At 42.2% G+C, this 17,251-nt stretch overlaps 1 protein-coding gene across 1 annotated transcript in view; it reads left to right on the top strand.

Annotated features, from left to right (window-relative positions):
* The window catches only part of arid5b (AT-rich interaction domain 5B), a 61,491-nt gene that overhangs the window by 21,329 nt on the left and 22,911 nt on the right, over positions 1–17,251 (top strand). The window lies entirely within an intron of this gene.

Below are 17,251 nucleotides of genomic sequence, written 5' to 3'. Positions count from 1 at the left end.
TTATTTCAGTGACGTCCAGGATTACTCAGTGACAGGAGGCTGGCGTTCATATCCACTGCCAGTGTGGTGCAGGGCTGGTGCGGTCGTCCCACCTCGCTGAATGTGAGCGGTGCTGGGAAGTGACTTTGATGAGGTTTGATTATTGCTGGGGTAATTGAGATGGGCGTTCTGGCCGGTTGTCAAGGTATACTGTCAGCTCTTAGGCTCGCCTCCGCAGGAAGCAGCAATAGAGAGGGAAGGAGGGAGGCAGGGAGGGAGGAGTGTGGAGATAGTTCAGTCAATGTCTCATCCTCCATGCGGTCAGCAGTCAAAGATAGGTCAATGTTTTTGAATATAAGGGTCAAATCATTGGCAAGACTTAAAAACAACGAGGGCGTGGCTTCTAATTGTATAAATATGTCTAGTAGGGATGAAAGTGGCTGATAAGCATGTTATAGTTCCATGGGTGCTTTCTCTGTAAAGGCAAACAGGGAAAAACAAATGACCCCTTAGGCTCGCTATTTCTGAGCCATCTGTTCTACTGTAGTTTTAAAGCATAGACAATCTACAATTATATAATGCGTGCTGCAACCTTCAACCCCGACACCCAAAAAGATCACACTGCCGTGGTCGCTCTCTCTTTCTCTCTCTCTCTCTCTCTCTCTCTCTCTCTCTCTCTCTCTCTCTCTCTCTCTCTCTCTCTCTCTCTCATTCAATATAAAATATTGTGCCTGGCATGTTGGACACATTGGCTGTTTTTTAGATAGGGAAGCAGCATCAAAATCACAGCCGGTGATATTGAACAGGTCAAAGGAAGGAATACCTAATTCTCACAGCAGCAGCTGTGCATCTCGGTCCGGTGACTGCGAGAGATCAGAATTAGCCAAACCAAATAAAGAAATGACTTTACAAAGTGGACACCAAATGGAAAACCTCTTCAGATGTTGTAAGTGATCTCAGGAGTGGTCTCTCTGGCCCTGTTTACTTTTGTTCTAGTTTAAGCTGGAGACGTAAGCAGCAGTGACAGACATGTGCATGTTAGCCATCCTGATTGCCGGTCCTTCCTGAGGTTTAAGAGAGAGAGTGTGTTTTGGCAGGAGGACGCAAAGCGAATCTGACGGAGGACTGTTGTTTAAGTTACTCCTGGAGTGGTCCGTTTTGAAGCCCGTGATCCCAACCCCATGAAGTCATTGCGCATGTAAGAGATTTGAAGCACCCAGAATTTATTACAAAAGAAACTATTTAATGTTGAACGTTTTTTTAATTTTCTTTTGGAACGTATCAGAGACAGATGAGAGAATAGGGGAGAAATCTCGCAAGATGCTTTCATGCTCGGTATGATGGCTACTTGGCGTAAAATCTTTGCCATCTAGTGTGGTCATTAAACTTTGCCAGATATTCTCTGAGGCGAGCTAGTTACAGAGGTTCTATACTCCTTTGGCAAGGCTAAAACACGACAGTTTTTTTCTTAGGGAAATCTCTAATGTTACTGAAGACAGAAGAAAAGAAGGAAGCCTATTTATGGAAAAAAGCATTATGAGTGCTTGTGGCTCTCTGTTTTGACTTATTCTAAGCAGTTCCTGGACTTCTCCTAATCATCCAAGAGTCTGGTTTTCCCCTGAAATAGAAAACATCTTACTGCTGCCAAAACACTGCCATCCACCCAACTCTGTGTCAATGTGTTTTCTATTTGGAAAAACAAGAGTGCTAAAACATTTTATCTACACATCCACCTTTTATTGGTCAATCTGTGATGGACAAACTCTCTCTCTCACACACACACACACACACACACACACACACACACACACACACACACACACACACACACACACACACACACACACGCACACACACACACTCACCTGTATCTATTTTAAGAGAGATACAGTCTGTGATAATGAATTTTTGAACAAAATTGGACATTTGATACAACAAATGTTAGATGCTGACTTTCTCTATGCGCCTTTAGGCTACAATGTGTAACCAACATATACATTACTTCTGAGCTGGCACCGCTCTATGACTGTGGCAGGACAGATATGAGAATGTGTAATACTCTTGAACGGTATAACAATGAACTATTTGCATTTCCCTATGGCTAGATCGAAGGCTGTGATGATGTGTTTGATGTTCTGGAGTGGTTTTATAGTATCCTTTATCATCAGCTATTGAAAGCATATTTGCCTTTCAGTTGCTCGTTTGTATAGTATTACACAGTGCGAAATGCATGTTGGAAGACAGATGTTCTCTATTCAGTATTTATGGGATTTTTATGTTGGTTCTCCTGGCCTTGGGTTGTTCAGTATTTGCATACTTGTCAAAGATATGAAAAAAAAAAAACATTCAGAACAAACCACCACAATTAGCATAACAGTTTTTTCCTCATCTTTAATGTCTTACAAACAAAATACTCTCTATTCCCTTTCGGACTGGCGAGGCGAGGTGTTGTGTGTGTGCATGCGTGTGTCTGCCAGTGTGTGTGGTAGGAATCTAGTGTTTGTCATTAGTGTATGATCGGTGCATGGCAATGCAGTGGTGGATAAATGATGGGCCTGTGGTCTAATGGCAGACATGTGAGGAACAGAGAAGACTGTTGCTATTCCTTATCAGGGGAGACTTCCACTACAGCCATTGTTCTCAAGTGTTCATCAGTCCCACTTTACAGTAATAAATCAAATGATGGCAAAACACAGCAGATTGGTTCTGGCTGTCTCTAAATTAAGACTTACCTTGGTAGAAAGGGGGGTCACATGGCTGAGCAGTTAGGGAGACAGGCTATTGATCTAAAGGTTGCCGGTTTGATTCCTGGCAGTGCCAAATGACGTTGTGTCCTTGGGCAAGGCACTTCACCTTACTTGAGAATGTCCCTGTACTTACTGTAAGTCGCTCTGGATTAGAGCGTCTGCTAGATGAATACATGTACATGTAGAACACGGGCAGTGAGTGTGTGTGCGTTTACATATACATAGCTATAAAAATGGGCCATTCATTTCTCCCCCATTAAAAGTCTTGTGTTTCAGCCTTCAGTGCCACAGCATCACTGTCTTTCAATGTAATTGTTTTTTGAGTTTGTGTTTGACAAGAGATAGAACAAGAGAGAAGTAATAGAGAAAGATATTGTGGATTCAGTTAGATTATTATGTAATAAGCAGTTTATTGTATTATTATTTGGATGTTCTGAGGAAATCTGTATCTATCTATTTATGTATCTATCCACCGATCGGTACATAGATAGGCAGATAGATAGATACCGTAGATAGATGGTAGTGAAGCAGGCATGCAGACAGACAGGGAGGGGGGGGATGTGGGTGCTGGAGTCACTCTGGTGAGAGAACATGTGGTTGCTGGAACATTTGAATAATTAGATAGTGGGAACACAGTCATCATATGCGTAGCGGAAATGACTGTTTAGAAGATTGTGTAACATCAGCTGCTCCTTTTTTCTCCTTTATTTCTTGCTAAAAGTGGAGGATGACGGGACTAATGGGAGAGGCATGTTAAACAGCTCCACCAACCAAAAGATACAGTTCCCTCCATAATCGTTGTTTCGCTTACAAATACCAAACTTGATGAATAGTTGTTTCAGTTAGGAATCTAGAATTTTCAAATGTTGATACTATAGTTTCCTACAGAATCAGACCCATCACCCCCCACACACACAAACACCCACCCACACACACACAGATACACACACTCACTCTCCATGAAACCACCCGCCGTAACCATCATTTAATAGAACGTAGATTATATGAGCTCTTAAGTAAAGAGAATGTCAAATGATTACTGTTTTACGTCCAAGGAGCACCATGTAATTACACATAACTCTCTATTCGCTACACACTGAGACTAGTTGCTACACTACGCTAGCAGCCTGAATTAGCATCTGTGTTGAAAATCTGGGATAACTTGGCCTAGCGTTACATTCTGGCTCATGCTAAACCAAGTCTCCAGGCCAGGAAGCTGAGCTCATTCTGTAGCCTCTCATGCTGTTTTCTGCATTATGTTTGACGATTCCGATTCTTACTTTTTGCGCTCGTTTCCACAATCTGGGTTGAATTACTAAAGGTCATGCATTTTTTAATAGCCCATATGCCTCATCCATGTGTCATATTAAGAATTCAAGTAGAAACTGAAAAGGAGATTTTCTTTCACTCCTTTTTTCCTTCTATCTATCCTCATAGTCGCACCGTAGTCCTTTCCAAACATTTTCCATATCGTCCAATGTTCTCATCATCGGCCGTGTCCAGAGTCTCTTTTAAGTTAGAATGGCTCTTTAAGGCTGAGAATGTTTTAGTTCTGAGTGGAATTTGCATAATTGTCTGGTGAGGTACAATATTCCCTTATTTCGTAATGAATAACATGCAGCCAGTCTAAATGGAGATTACACCGATTGCCAGGGAGCAGCAGCCTTGAGAAATATCATTCACTGAGCTAAGAGCAGGGTGTGTGTGTGTGTGTGTGTGTTCAGGTCATATAAAAATGCCATACACATGTAATTTGTGGTCTAGTCCATTTACGTCCTCAGGGTCACTGTTTTATCAGCTCACATTAATTTCAACAATGCCTGTAGCTCACATGTCCTAAATGCCCAGATTTCATTTCAAGGTATTCAGTTCCACCATGTAATAGTTCCCAGTTGTTGCCAGGAGAAGGTTTTATGAAGTAGGCAAGTCTACCCTTAATGTTCAAGACTTTCCACCCCTCCCTTCCTTCTACTCTTTCCTTTCTCCCTCGTGTAAAAATGCCATTAATGGGGGTTTGCTAGAATGGCAGAGGAGGACAATAGTTGTTTGACAGTGAGATCAGATTAGGCACAGTCCTCCTCTCCATTTCAAAGTCTCACATTTCCTCCTCGTCATCTCAGGCTAACAGAGCAGCTCTCTCTGAAAGGCTGTCTTCTTCAGAGGCTGCTGAACCCACTGAAGTTTTTAAGGAATAGATCAATACATTTTCACTGGAGTGGAGGTTTTCAGCTGTGCATATAGAAGATTTATATGGCACAAATTATGAAAAAAATCTCTACACTATAGATTAAATGTCTGTTTACAGCGCAGTAGTCCAAATAGATGGTTCTCTGCCTTTTGTGCAGTGCAGCAGTAGTGCTCCATATTCATTTTTTAACTGCGCATGAGATGCAGGCAGATAAGCTCCTGGTGTTCTCATTGTGTAGTACAGCAAATGAGACAAAGGAGCAGAAATGTTTCCACTAACTGTTCAAGATGCATCAAGCCGAATGAAAACCGAACTGTCATTATTTCTCTCCAAACACTACCCAGAAACCCAGAGGTGCAGTTCTATGGGAGTGGAATGGGGAGAGAATAAAATACTGTGTTCATGTGTCAAGAGACCATTATTTAGGGGTTTGAGTTTGCTTATTGTACACACAAACACACACACACACCAAGCCGTTGTGTTAGGCTCAAAGTAAGGGATGATTTATCTCTGTAATCTACAGTTTGTGCGTATGTGTGTGTGTGTATGTGTGTGTGTATGTGTGTGTGTGTATGTGTGTGCCAGCTGTATTATCCATTCTCTCTCCAGGGCATGGGGGATTAATTGAACTCAACCTGTGTGAAAATGTGTTTTCTCCCTCTATCCTTCCACTCCTCCACACCTTCTATCCTAGAAGATGGTAACATCACTGTTTTCCTCAGTACCAATGCTCTGCTTCAGGAAAGCCTCAGCTTTTCACCTCTCAGAATGGATTATTAGTCCAAAGTGACATTTGAGGCTGCCTGCACTGATATTTTTAGTGTGCTCCTCTGTGATTTGGACTAATTACGCTCCTGGCTCTCTCTCTCTCTTTTTCTCTCTTTTTCTCTCTCTGTCTCTCTCTGGTTGGGAAATCTTATCTTGGCAGTAAATCCTCAGGAGATGACGAGAGAGAGAGGTCTCTAAGAGACGCTTCTCCTTCAAACGGATGACTTTAACTCTCCCAAAAAGCACTACTGCATGTCAACACTTGAATGGCCTTTCTCTTCCTCCACCCCCTCCCCCCTCTCTCTCCCTTTTCCTGTTATTATTAAGTGACTCCAGAAATGTTGCCGTGATGTGCATTGATTTGGAATGCTGCACGCAGAAAGAAAATATTGAGCTAGATTTGGAGTCTCTTGTATCCCCAACTGACTACTTACAGGCAAGATAAATAATTCATGACAAAAAATGGAACCTTTCCTTTCAAGGGCCTCGAGTCTTGGTTTATTCTCCTTTTTCTTCTCATGTGCTGGCTGGTAATAAAAATTTCCGCTTTACAGACTTGAGACTGAAATAAAATGTCACTTAAAGGCTGATACAGGATTTAATTATGGTGTTTCTGATCTGTGCTGGGAGGCTTGCTGCCTGGCCTGGTTTCTCCTGGTGTGTGTGTGTGTGCGTGTGTGCGTGCATGTGTGTGTGTGTGTACTATATGGATGAATGCAGCAGGCTGCCAAACCGCCTCCTGTGATTTATGATCATGCGATTTATGATCCCTTGCGCCTTTCCCCATAAACATTTAATGAGTCTTAGACCATGGATTTGAATGAAACAGGAGAAATTTTTGATAACAGCTTTAAAGCAAATAGTGTTTCAAGGACTTTTCTCTCTAGGCGCCATTAGGGAAAACATTACTTCCTCATTACCGACCCAATTCCTTAGTTTTCATTATATATTTCTGTTTCTTTTAACATCCCACAGTCCTCTCAGTTTCTTACTCTCTCAATTTCCCTGTCCTATTTCTTTTCAACAATTCTTTCTTGCTCTCTCTTTTCTCTCATTTATTCTTATTCCTCTTTATCTTTCTTTAACAACCCCTCTTGTTCTGTCTCTTTTTTTCAATTTTTCATTATACATACATACACAACCACACACAAACACACACATGTTTTTGCACACACAGATTCTATTGCCACAAAGTTGCTCACTGTTCCTCTCCATAAGGCAGTGCGGAATGTGGCAGACGTGGTCAGTTCACCCCTCTCCATAATGAAACACATGTTGACAGATGGTGTCACATTTAAAGATGTTATTATGCGGTTCGCTTATGTGGCTCACGGTAAAACCAGACTCAAACCGTAACCGGATATTTATTCCACAATATTATTTTCATTTGACCGGATCGTGATTTCTGACTTGAATCCCATGATCAGTATGTGCTGTTGGAAGTGAAACAGATCCCAGGTCTGTTCTATTTTCTTGTGTTGCACGTCTATTTGTTCTTTGGTATTTTCATCTTTGGTATTATGCAAATGAAGTCACTGCCCTTAAAATAAACACAAGTTGAACTGTCACCGTCACAGTGTAGTCTAACTTTCAGCATGCCACGGAAAAGGGATTTTTTAAGGAGAGAGTTTAGTTTTAAAGAGATATTTTGTTCAATGAATCCGTTGGTGTTGTTGAGAGACATCATTTGTAAAACGTGTGAAGATTTATCAACAAAAAAAAGGAAGATCACAATTTAGAATAATTTAGAAGCACTTCATTGAACAAACAAGTTGTAATGTTTTTTAGTCGCTTACTGAAACATAACTTGTCTTGCTTTACATTTACTCCCTGTTGTATGTGAAGTTAGTAAGCCCAGCCCATTCAGTAAGCTAACTGTCTAACATACTGAATGCTTGAATGTTTGTGAGTATTTCCATTATGTAACATGCTTAAATGTCACTGCAAGTGTTCTACATAAGGCTGCCTTGTGCTTTTACATCAAATTAATCCTTAAAAGAGGATTTTGCTCTGCCTTCTTTCAACAATAGCCAATGAACCAGGCAAATAAACAAGCCTTTGGACAGAGGACTGAGTGACGTGCTCACTGCTCACATTTACATTTTTCCAATTGCAATATTCTTATTATAAAATTAATCTGTTTAACTCTCATAATAGTGCATTGGTTTTTCAGTTTCAGCTTGGGAGGAGAAGAGAAATTCTGTACAATGTGTGTGCATGTGTCTTTGTGTGTGTGTGTGTGTAGTGTGAATGTAGGGGAGCGAGTTCAGTCACCCCGAGTAAACCAAAACATCTAGCCAGGGCAACAAGGGAAGGGGGGAGGGGGGGAGGAGGGGGGGAGGAGGGGCGTAAGCGGTGGCCCCTAGAGATGTAGGTTGAAGTTGTAAGAGGAGTCAGAGGTCAAGGTTCTATTAGCAGAGCTCCCTCATGTGCCTGGGTTCAAAGCCCCCAGCATGGTCGCCGCAGTGACAGGGATGTTCAGTAATGAGCGACAGTGACAGCTCTGCTGAGCCTTTGAGCCAGTTGCACAATCGCCCATGCATCCAAACACCAGTGGTGACCGAGGAAGGGGCTCTATCCTACTAGGTCATTTGCTGCAATTGTATAGAACATGATGATCAATGTGTTGTTGAAAAATGAGTGGGTGTAATGCATACATCATCAGAAAGCCATCTGACTCTGCTTCACATACTGCAGTGTTGTTGCACTATAAAACAAGAGTGTATCGGTGCTGGCTTTACAAGACTTACTCAACCAGTGAATCAAAAAATATGTTCATCGCCTTTTGGCCATTTGCGAGTGTAGATTTCTCACTGAAAATAGTATGAAAGAACCACTCCATGATGAATAACCTGCCATGCTGATGGTGGAGAGATTCTGAAGGAGAATATCCATCAGAGATTGGAGCATGGTGTCCCAGCATTTGACCTTATTTGGAGCCAAGGGAGACGCTATTGGTCTGTGATTTATGGACAGGCTGGAGGATCATGGGAAATGGAGTGTGAAGGGTTTGGTGTCAGAGATCTGGTCTTAACTCCCTTTTTACTACAGGACTTCCTGTTTCCACAACCCTCTCTGTTGATCTGTTGCTGAAAGGTTAAAGGAGCGTTCCAGTCAAAATGTAGATTTCTCCTGTTTTATATGACAAACAAACCATATCTCAAGTTAAGAATAAGACCTGTGCTGCTCCATTAGGGTGCCACAAACATGATATACAATCATACATAAAAGGGGACTACATGCAGTACATTTGGATTCACCAGAAAATAGTAGAATACAGACACTTAGTATTCTAGAACATGGAGGGTTAGTGTTCTAGAATTGCACGTTCCCATTATGAATGAGTTTTAAATGACTCTTGGATTAGGGCTCAGGCTGTGTGTCGAACAGAAGACCCTGGGGGGGTTGATATATTGCAAATGCTCAGCCCATATGTCCCAGCACACACACACACAGTCTCTCTCTCACACACACACAGAACAGTGTTCCAGGTACTGCAGTAAGGTTCCCTGCAGATGTTCCCTGAGTGTATCCATTCTATCTATCCATATTCATTTCTGCTACAGTAGCTACGGCATGCCACAGAGGACATCTCAATACGCCATCTGAATAACATTACCTTCACCTGCCAGAGATAGTTGTTCCAAGGAATATTCTCATATTTATTATTCTTCGCTTCTTTAACCAAAATCACAATCTCTATGGAAAGTTATTTTGCGGATTGCGGTACAGTATGCTCGTGTTAAGAACAGTCTGCGTGTCTTATCTCACCGATAAGATAGAGGGAGTTCTTAGAAAAACAAGAGCACTTTTATTTTGGATAGAGGGGCAGCAAGACAGTCAGGCAGAGGAACTCTCAAGAATAGAGAGACATGCAGGCAGAGACACAATCCCTTTTAACAGACTTAACCTTTTTATTTCTCTCTGGGACTGAAACATCCCAACCTAACAGAATACCACAGCATGCCACATCTTATACTAGATGACACAGTCCGTCTGTCTATCTACCATTAGTCATTTAAATGTTCAGATTTGCTAATACCAGTCTTTGTCTGCTAATATCCTCAGCGTTTTATTGCACTGTTACCACCGTTTGTCTCTGCATACCACGTTGACATATCAATGACCCGAGGGACCAATGAGCTGCGTGTTGTGTTTCACCATAATTAACTGCCATTACCCAGAGTGGTTGGAGACGCTTTTGGAAAAGGAAAAACGTATTCTCGAAGAAATGGGATAATAAACACAGTGTGTTTGGTTTAAAACCAATCTGTGTTGTTTCTTTTAATACTGTATGTGTTTCATATTTATTATGATGACAGAAGTAAAGGGTTGTTTTTTTCCACTGAAGCCCCTGTCAGCCTGAGCTCTGGGGGTTGGTGCAGCATAGCACACTAGCATTCATGCAGAAATAATAGAAACCACCATTTTGAAGAGCGCAGGGGGACGATGGCTGTCTCAATAGCTCTTCAGTTGTGTTAAACAATTAGTTTCCGCACTGCACCTCAAAAGTCATTACTAGAGTCTCATGTCATTTCCATCCAAAAATAAGTACTCTGCATGTATCAGTGTGAGTGTGTCAACTGCTCCTTAGTGGGGCCTTAGGACATTTGAAAAAAAAACAACAGGTACTACTTTTCCTAACCAGATATTATGAATACAATATATACAGTTATAAATATTATTATAGCTGTATTGTGCTGCAGTATGACCGCTACTGGTAAGTTAGTTATTTAGTTGGTTATTTGCTTACTTACTTACTTACCGTACTTTCTTACTTGGTAAGTATGCCAAGTTTGTTTTTTTGTTAGGCTGGCTGAGTTCCCTGACTAGGCATTTTATATGTTGTAATATGTAACCAGGTAATGACATAGAGGAGACCAGAGCTGTAAAACTGCTGGGGCAGAAGGAAAGAGAGATTCTGATGAAATATATATAATGTTCTCAGAACTGCCAGCAAGGTCTATGTGTGTCATCACTCAGGTGCTGAGTAAGGAGACGTGGGGGTCAGGGGATTTAGAATTGTTATCAAAATTCTCATTGAGACACCTTTGAGCTTTTACAGCGTGCAGGAACACAGAAATGATTATGACATATCCTGAAGGAGTAATTTCCTTATTGTGAGTGACTGTGCTATCGTGGTCGAGCACTTCCTTATAAGGGTCAGGTGATTATGAAACGATTACTGTGGTTGTCATACTGTCAAGCTAGTTTTTATATATGGCTTTTCTCTTTTACCTGCTGTTTTTAAAGGTCTTGAGAGACATCCCCCCAGTTTCAGAGCTCCCTGTTAAAACACTGTACTCCCTGTGACAGTACAGTGGTCTATTGCAGAATAACTGTGTCACTGCTCCTCTACTCTGAAAACAGATGGTGTTTATCTAGTATGTAGCTGTCATAGGAGACCTTCATACCTTCACTGATCTTCAGTACTCACAAGTTCAGACTTGTAGCATAACTGGAGACAATATTGACCCACAGTGCCATGTGGAAAACACAGAGCAGCATTTTGGTATAGACCTAAACACAGCATAAAGCCTTGCTGGGCCTCGGGTGTCTTCCACTTTGGGCCTATACTGTGTGTTATTGTTAGAGAGATTGGATCATTACAGGATGCTGAAGTTTGCATCTTTCAGTAGTGACGTGCCTGCGGAGAAATGCACCAAATTACCCTGACTGAAACTTCAGGCAATTGAAAGCTTTCAAAAGACAGATAATTGTGAGTGATGCATTTTCACACTCAAAAACATGATGTTGTTTCAGATTTTGCTGCTCTCGATAGAGTGGTGGCTTGATACTAGCTGTGTTGGTGTGCAGGGGTGTTTAGTGTATCCCGCTAAGCACCTCCATGTTGATGTCCCTTCTTTGGATATAGTACTGTTTAAGCAAGCTGGATGTGAACATGTTTATTCTCAGAGACTGTATTAAGTAGTCTTCCTGGAAAAACGGAAGTGGTTGTAGCTCTCTCTCTCTCTCCCTCCTCCATCTCTCCCTCTCTCCCTCCCCCATCTCTCTCTCTCTCTCTTTGACGCAGATGACATTGATTGTAATTATGTGTTACAGTATAAAGATGGATAATCTTATGATTATGTAATAATATATTGGGTATATCTCATGGTATATTACGTGTAGCTTGAGAACTCATGAGAATGATCTATTCATCAATATGCATGCACACTGATGAAATATGCAAATAGCCAGCGACTGTTGGCCAATGGTGATGGCCGATTCCACAACATCTGATTTGCATAGAAGACAAATGGCATACGTCTTCTATGGCAATAAAACTGTCATCCTCCAAGATTTTGCCGCTTAATAGTTCAGTGACTAGGATGATCTTTCCAAAGAGAGAAAGAGAGATGGGGAGATAAAGAATGAGAAGGAGAATTGCTGATTCAGGCCACGTAAATGGGCTGAAAGGTTGGAATGTCATAAGTAGAAGGAGACAGAAGGGCAGTAGACATTCTGATTGGTGGAGCTGGTGAGGATAGGAGGGGCTATTAGGAGATGGGTTGTTGGAGGGGGATCTGAGGTTGAACAGAAATACTTTTTCTCTTAGAAATAGTGGACAAGTGTCTTATCATTATATTTGTGCCTATTGAGATTGTATCCATGGACAGATACATAGATTATGTCTGCAACCTAAACTGCATAGTAAGGTTTGATTTGAAAAGCTTGTATTGGAACACCACAATAACAAAGAAAAATACATCACACAAAGAAACTGGCTCGCAGGTTGAAAAGTAAACAGCAGATTCCGATAGCTTTGATGACATACCGCCAGATTCTGCACATGACACAGTGCTGTTCTCTGTCTCAAAGTTTTCTTCAGAGAGATGTCACATTGCAGGAGGAGCAACATAGACATACAGAGATCAAAAAGAGAGACTCTACAATGGGGAATACTCCACCACAACATCAAGATGGAGTGAGTTTACATTCTGAGTGTAGTCCGTCTCTCTGAGGGCGCGAGATAGGCGATTACAGAGTGCTGCCGGATCTCATCTGTGCTAGGTTTATCTTGTTTTTCCGTTTGCTAATACTTGTTAAGGAGGTGTTAGTATTCACTCCGTGTGTGTTTGTGTAATGAGTGGAAGAAGACCCCCAACAGGCATGCTCTCAGATCTGGCCCGCAGAGCAGCAGCTCTGTGCTGGCTTCAAAGTTGTATTAAGTTTCATGTAAATATATACGCACCACTGGCTGCCCGTTGTCATGGGGACCTCCTAGAAAAGGTTATTTTCTGCTGTGTGTGATGGTGATTAGTGGCTAACCCCCCTCCAACATACACATGCACACACAAATTGGAAGATTCTAAAGAGAATCGTTGATAACCATGGTGGGTACCTCAGGAGCCGATGTGGAAATGGTTTCTTTCTGCATTCGTACTGACTTTCAATTCTCAGGCAACTCTCACTGTAGCTGAGTGAGGTGACACGCCTGTCCTTTGCCTGCTTGGCCATGTGCCTGTCTACACTGACTGTCCTCTCTCCTTTTATCCATTCTTGCATTCTTTCCTCTCACCTGTTTACTCCTCCTCCACAACACAACCTATCAGACTGATTACACCTACACATCGCCGGGGGTAGTGCCGTTGCATCAGCAGTTTTGATGCTAATGTCTACTGTGTTTTTCCTTGTCCCTACTGACGGAGAACCTTGCCATTTGTTTTGATGAATGTACACCAGTATGGCCTGATTATCCCCCTGCATGGATTATCATCACAGCCCTCCTCATGCAGCCAGGACTCATCCTCACCCCCCTGCTATGAAACATTCATGGACATTTTACAACATCGCTCTTGAACGTGGCACTGTTTATCACGAGAATACATATTCATGTTGTTTGTTTGTGTTTTTATTTATGCCATTTAATCAGTAACGGGATTGTATTATTAGGGATGGGATGCCAGCTTGACATTGACTTCAAATCAATTTGTCATTTGTCATCACCGTTAAAAGGCAATGTACTGAGAGAGCCATGCTGATTTTCTGACACAACATCCAACACAGCAGACATCATCACTGATTATTTGATTTGTCGGATTTAGAGAGATTCATCAATATTTTGCTCTTTTCATCATAGGTCAGATGCACATGACAGTGTCTCAATGCATGCTGTATAACTAGCATCTGAGGTCATCACTGGTGGGATGTTTTGATCGTAATACATCGTAGTGACACTAGAGGGCGCATGGCTGTCATTGCGCACACTCAAACCAATACTTTGCCTATAAATAATTCAACCACATTCCTCCTCCTGCAAGCCAGCATTTATTCTCAGCCTTATCTTTTAAATAGCAAGTCCTATTTTCACAAGAGTGTTAAATTACAAGATTTAATTTTTTAAACTTTTGCTCAGCAACTGGAGGGATGGAAGGAGGAGAGAGCCAGAGTCCTGAGCCATGTTTTTATTGGATGTTTGGTAATGATCAAATGATAGCTGGTCATGAGTTAATAATGTCAGCTGACTGAAATAAGCTGATCCCTTTGGTGATTTAAGCAGATCTGCAACGGACAAGAAAGAACAAAGGCTGAAGAAAGAGGTGTTCATAATTGGATTGGCCCTTTATTTTTCCTCCTCATTGGAACAGTAATTTCACAGTTCTGGTTGTTATTGACCCTGCCTTGTTTCTCCCTATTGTCCTGAGTGCTTCTCTACCACAGCAGAGTTTCAGATCAAGGTGAAACATTGAATAGCCCACGGCACCTAGAGCAGATGGCCACAAAATTGACTCCTTGACACATTTGAGCTCTTATATCTCTGAAGGGGCAGCAGCGATTGTGAGTGTCCGTCACAGATAAATATTGCAAGAGATGGATGCACCTGTGAGTCACTCTGAGTCTGATTGATTTGAGAATATCCAGGTATAAATAAGTCATCTGAGGTTCTCCTGGAGAAATGACGGTGCAATGTGGGGAGTTAGCCAGCCCAGGCTGATGCTACCTTTTTGGAAAAACACAACACAGTGTTTGACTAAGCACTTGATGAGTGACATGCTGTAAATACACACACTAATGAAATGTATGTCAGCTTAGTGAGGACGTGTGTGTGTGTACAGTTTGGGGAGACTTCTGGTCCAAGTGTCTTTTTGTGTCCTTACTGCAGCCCTAAGCGATGCAGTGTGTCTGTACCAGCTCTCTCCTAAATTAGCATCTGACCTTGGTGTCTCCACGTCATCTGCACACTCACGCTGCATAACCCCCACACACACACACACACACAAACATACACACATACACTGTGACATTGACTCATTGTTCAGCCAATCTGTTTGCATTGTCAACCCCTTCATAAAACTGCAACTACAACCACACACAAACACGCACACACACACACACACACACACACACACACACACACACACACACACACTCACACAGAAGGCTTGTGACAACTCTTCTGTCATCTCTGAATCAGTCTCTGAGGAGTGCGTAATCTAAAGGAGAGAACAGTTGCTGTTTCAGATGGGGGAATGTAGGAACACACGCTATGGTATTATTTAGTGAGGGCGACGACGGGATCACTTATTCATTGTGTGTGTTTTTGTTCCTTCTGCGCCTCACACCCCCATCTGCTGCCTGGCCCTGTGTTAAATCACGGAGAGAGAGACAGAGAGAGAGGGAAAGAGAAGAAGAGAGGGAGGGAGAGAGTGAGAGAAAGTAGTCATGATTTAGATGCAGATAGAAGGGGAGGATGCTGCAGAAGGGTAAGAGAGAAGAAAACAAAGTCCAATAAAGAAAGAATAACATTGAACAGAGGCAGGTTTTACGTGTGCCTGTCTCTGGTGCAGATGGTGCCGTGTTTGATAGGTGAACACACCCAAAGTGACAGAGTGATCCCTCTCTGTTGCTCCTCATTCAGACAGATATCCTCCCACATGTACAGGATCCATACGATCCATTAAACATCCATGACCAACCACTGACAGTGCAGCTTGGCCAGCGGTTCTCCGACACAGTGTGACAGAAGCCAGCTGAGAGCAGGATGTGTGCTCTGATGGCTGCGAGCCAGCTTGGATGGTGTCAGTTGAACGTCAATAATCCCCCCAAATCAGAAATGGACCTGACATAACATTTTGTCATGTTTAATGTTCTTGTCATGCATGCTGAACATACGACTGGTTTGCTTCTCAGAATCCTATATTTTACATCACACAGTCAGCCCCAAGCCCCATAATAGACCACTTCTTTCTACTGTGTATTTTATTAACTTATGGACAAGGGGAGAATGTACGAATAATCAGTAGTCATACTCTGGGTTGTGGGTCTGCAGAATGTGGACAAATTGGCGTTAATGAAACAGGCAAACTGAGATGAAGGGCTGCGAGAGACGAGGAGGACTGAGCTGCATAATGAATGACTGGATCCAAGCAGAGCCACTGATCATAGCTGGAGAGCAATGGAATAGTTACAGCAATTCCTGGAACAGATGTGATAGGGGGAGAGAGAGAGAGAGAGAGAGAGAGAGAGAGAGAGAGAGAGAGAGAGAGAGAGAGAGAGAGAGAGAGAGAGAGAGAGAGAGAGAGAGAGAGAGAGAGAGAGAGAGAGAGAGAGAGAGAGAGAGAGAGAGAGAGAGAGAGAGAGAGAGAGAGAGGATGGATGGATGGATGGATAGGTAGATCAAGAGAAAAAGAAACTTTTCAGGATTATGTCCTGTATCAAGATATATTTTTTCAGGTGTTCAGTTTAGCAGTTTAGTCACAATCTCATGTGATCAGGATGAGAACTCTCAACACCAGCCCATATGGGTAGGATGATCCTGTTACTCTAGCTCTTGGAGTTCTTGCTTTTGGGCTACTTTGAGTGTGTGAAGGCCCAAGTGGGAAGTGGAAATGTAATCAGCAGATAGTTTGACTCCGATCCAAACCTACAGCCTGAAGATTTAAAAATCACAGATTGTTTATTTTAGCCATGTAATAAAAATTGGATTTGAGTGCAATTGCCACATCCAGTACTATATAAGTGTGGAGTAGGACAAACTGATAGAGAGAGAGAGAGAGAGAGAGAGAGAGAGAGAGAGAGAGAGTGCAAACAGCGTTTTATTTGAAGTTGTTCATTTTGTTTCATTTGTTCCCCTGTGAGTGTTCCCTGGAGTCTGGACTAGGCTGTGATTGGCTGAGCCAAACTGGCGGCAGTTCTACCAAGAGGCTTCAAACAAACCTCTCCCCTCAAAGACAACACCACCACAGGAATGCTGCCCAGATAGCTGATAGGGCGGAAAGGGCCAACCACAGCCGCTTGGGTTTACACCATTGTAGAGTAGTCCTTACTGTAATAAAGCATGGAAGGTTCCTAGCTACGGTACACCTAGTCTATCTTCAAGCTTCAAAATGTTTTTTTTTTTTCTTTCTTTTTTTCTGAGAGGCTTTGAAAGTAGAGTCACAATTGGAGAATGTCAAGATAAGGGCACTAGGGAAAGAAAATCCACAACAAGGTTGTTTTGAAAGGCCTAAAAGCTTGTAATGCCTTGCTTAACTGTAAGCTAAGCACAGCCTGTTACTTGATGCCAGTGGAAGAAAAAGAGAGTGTGAAAGAGAGAGAGGGAGAGAGAAAAACTGAGAAAGAGGGT

Source organism: Hypomesus nipponensis, chromosome 13 (genome assembly GCF_054491055.1).
Source record: "Hypomesus nipponensis isolate SF chromosome 13, ASM5449105v1, whole genome shotgun sequence".
Taxonomy (NCBI): Eukaryota; Metazoa; Chordata; class Actinopteri; order Osmeriformes; family Osmeridae; genus Hypomesus; species Hypomesus nipponensis.
This window is presented reverse-complemented; position numbering and strand designations above follow the sequence as displayed.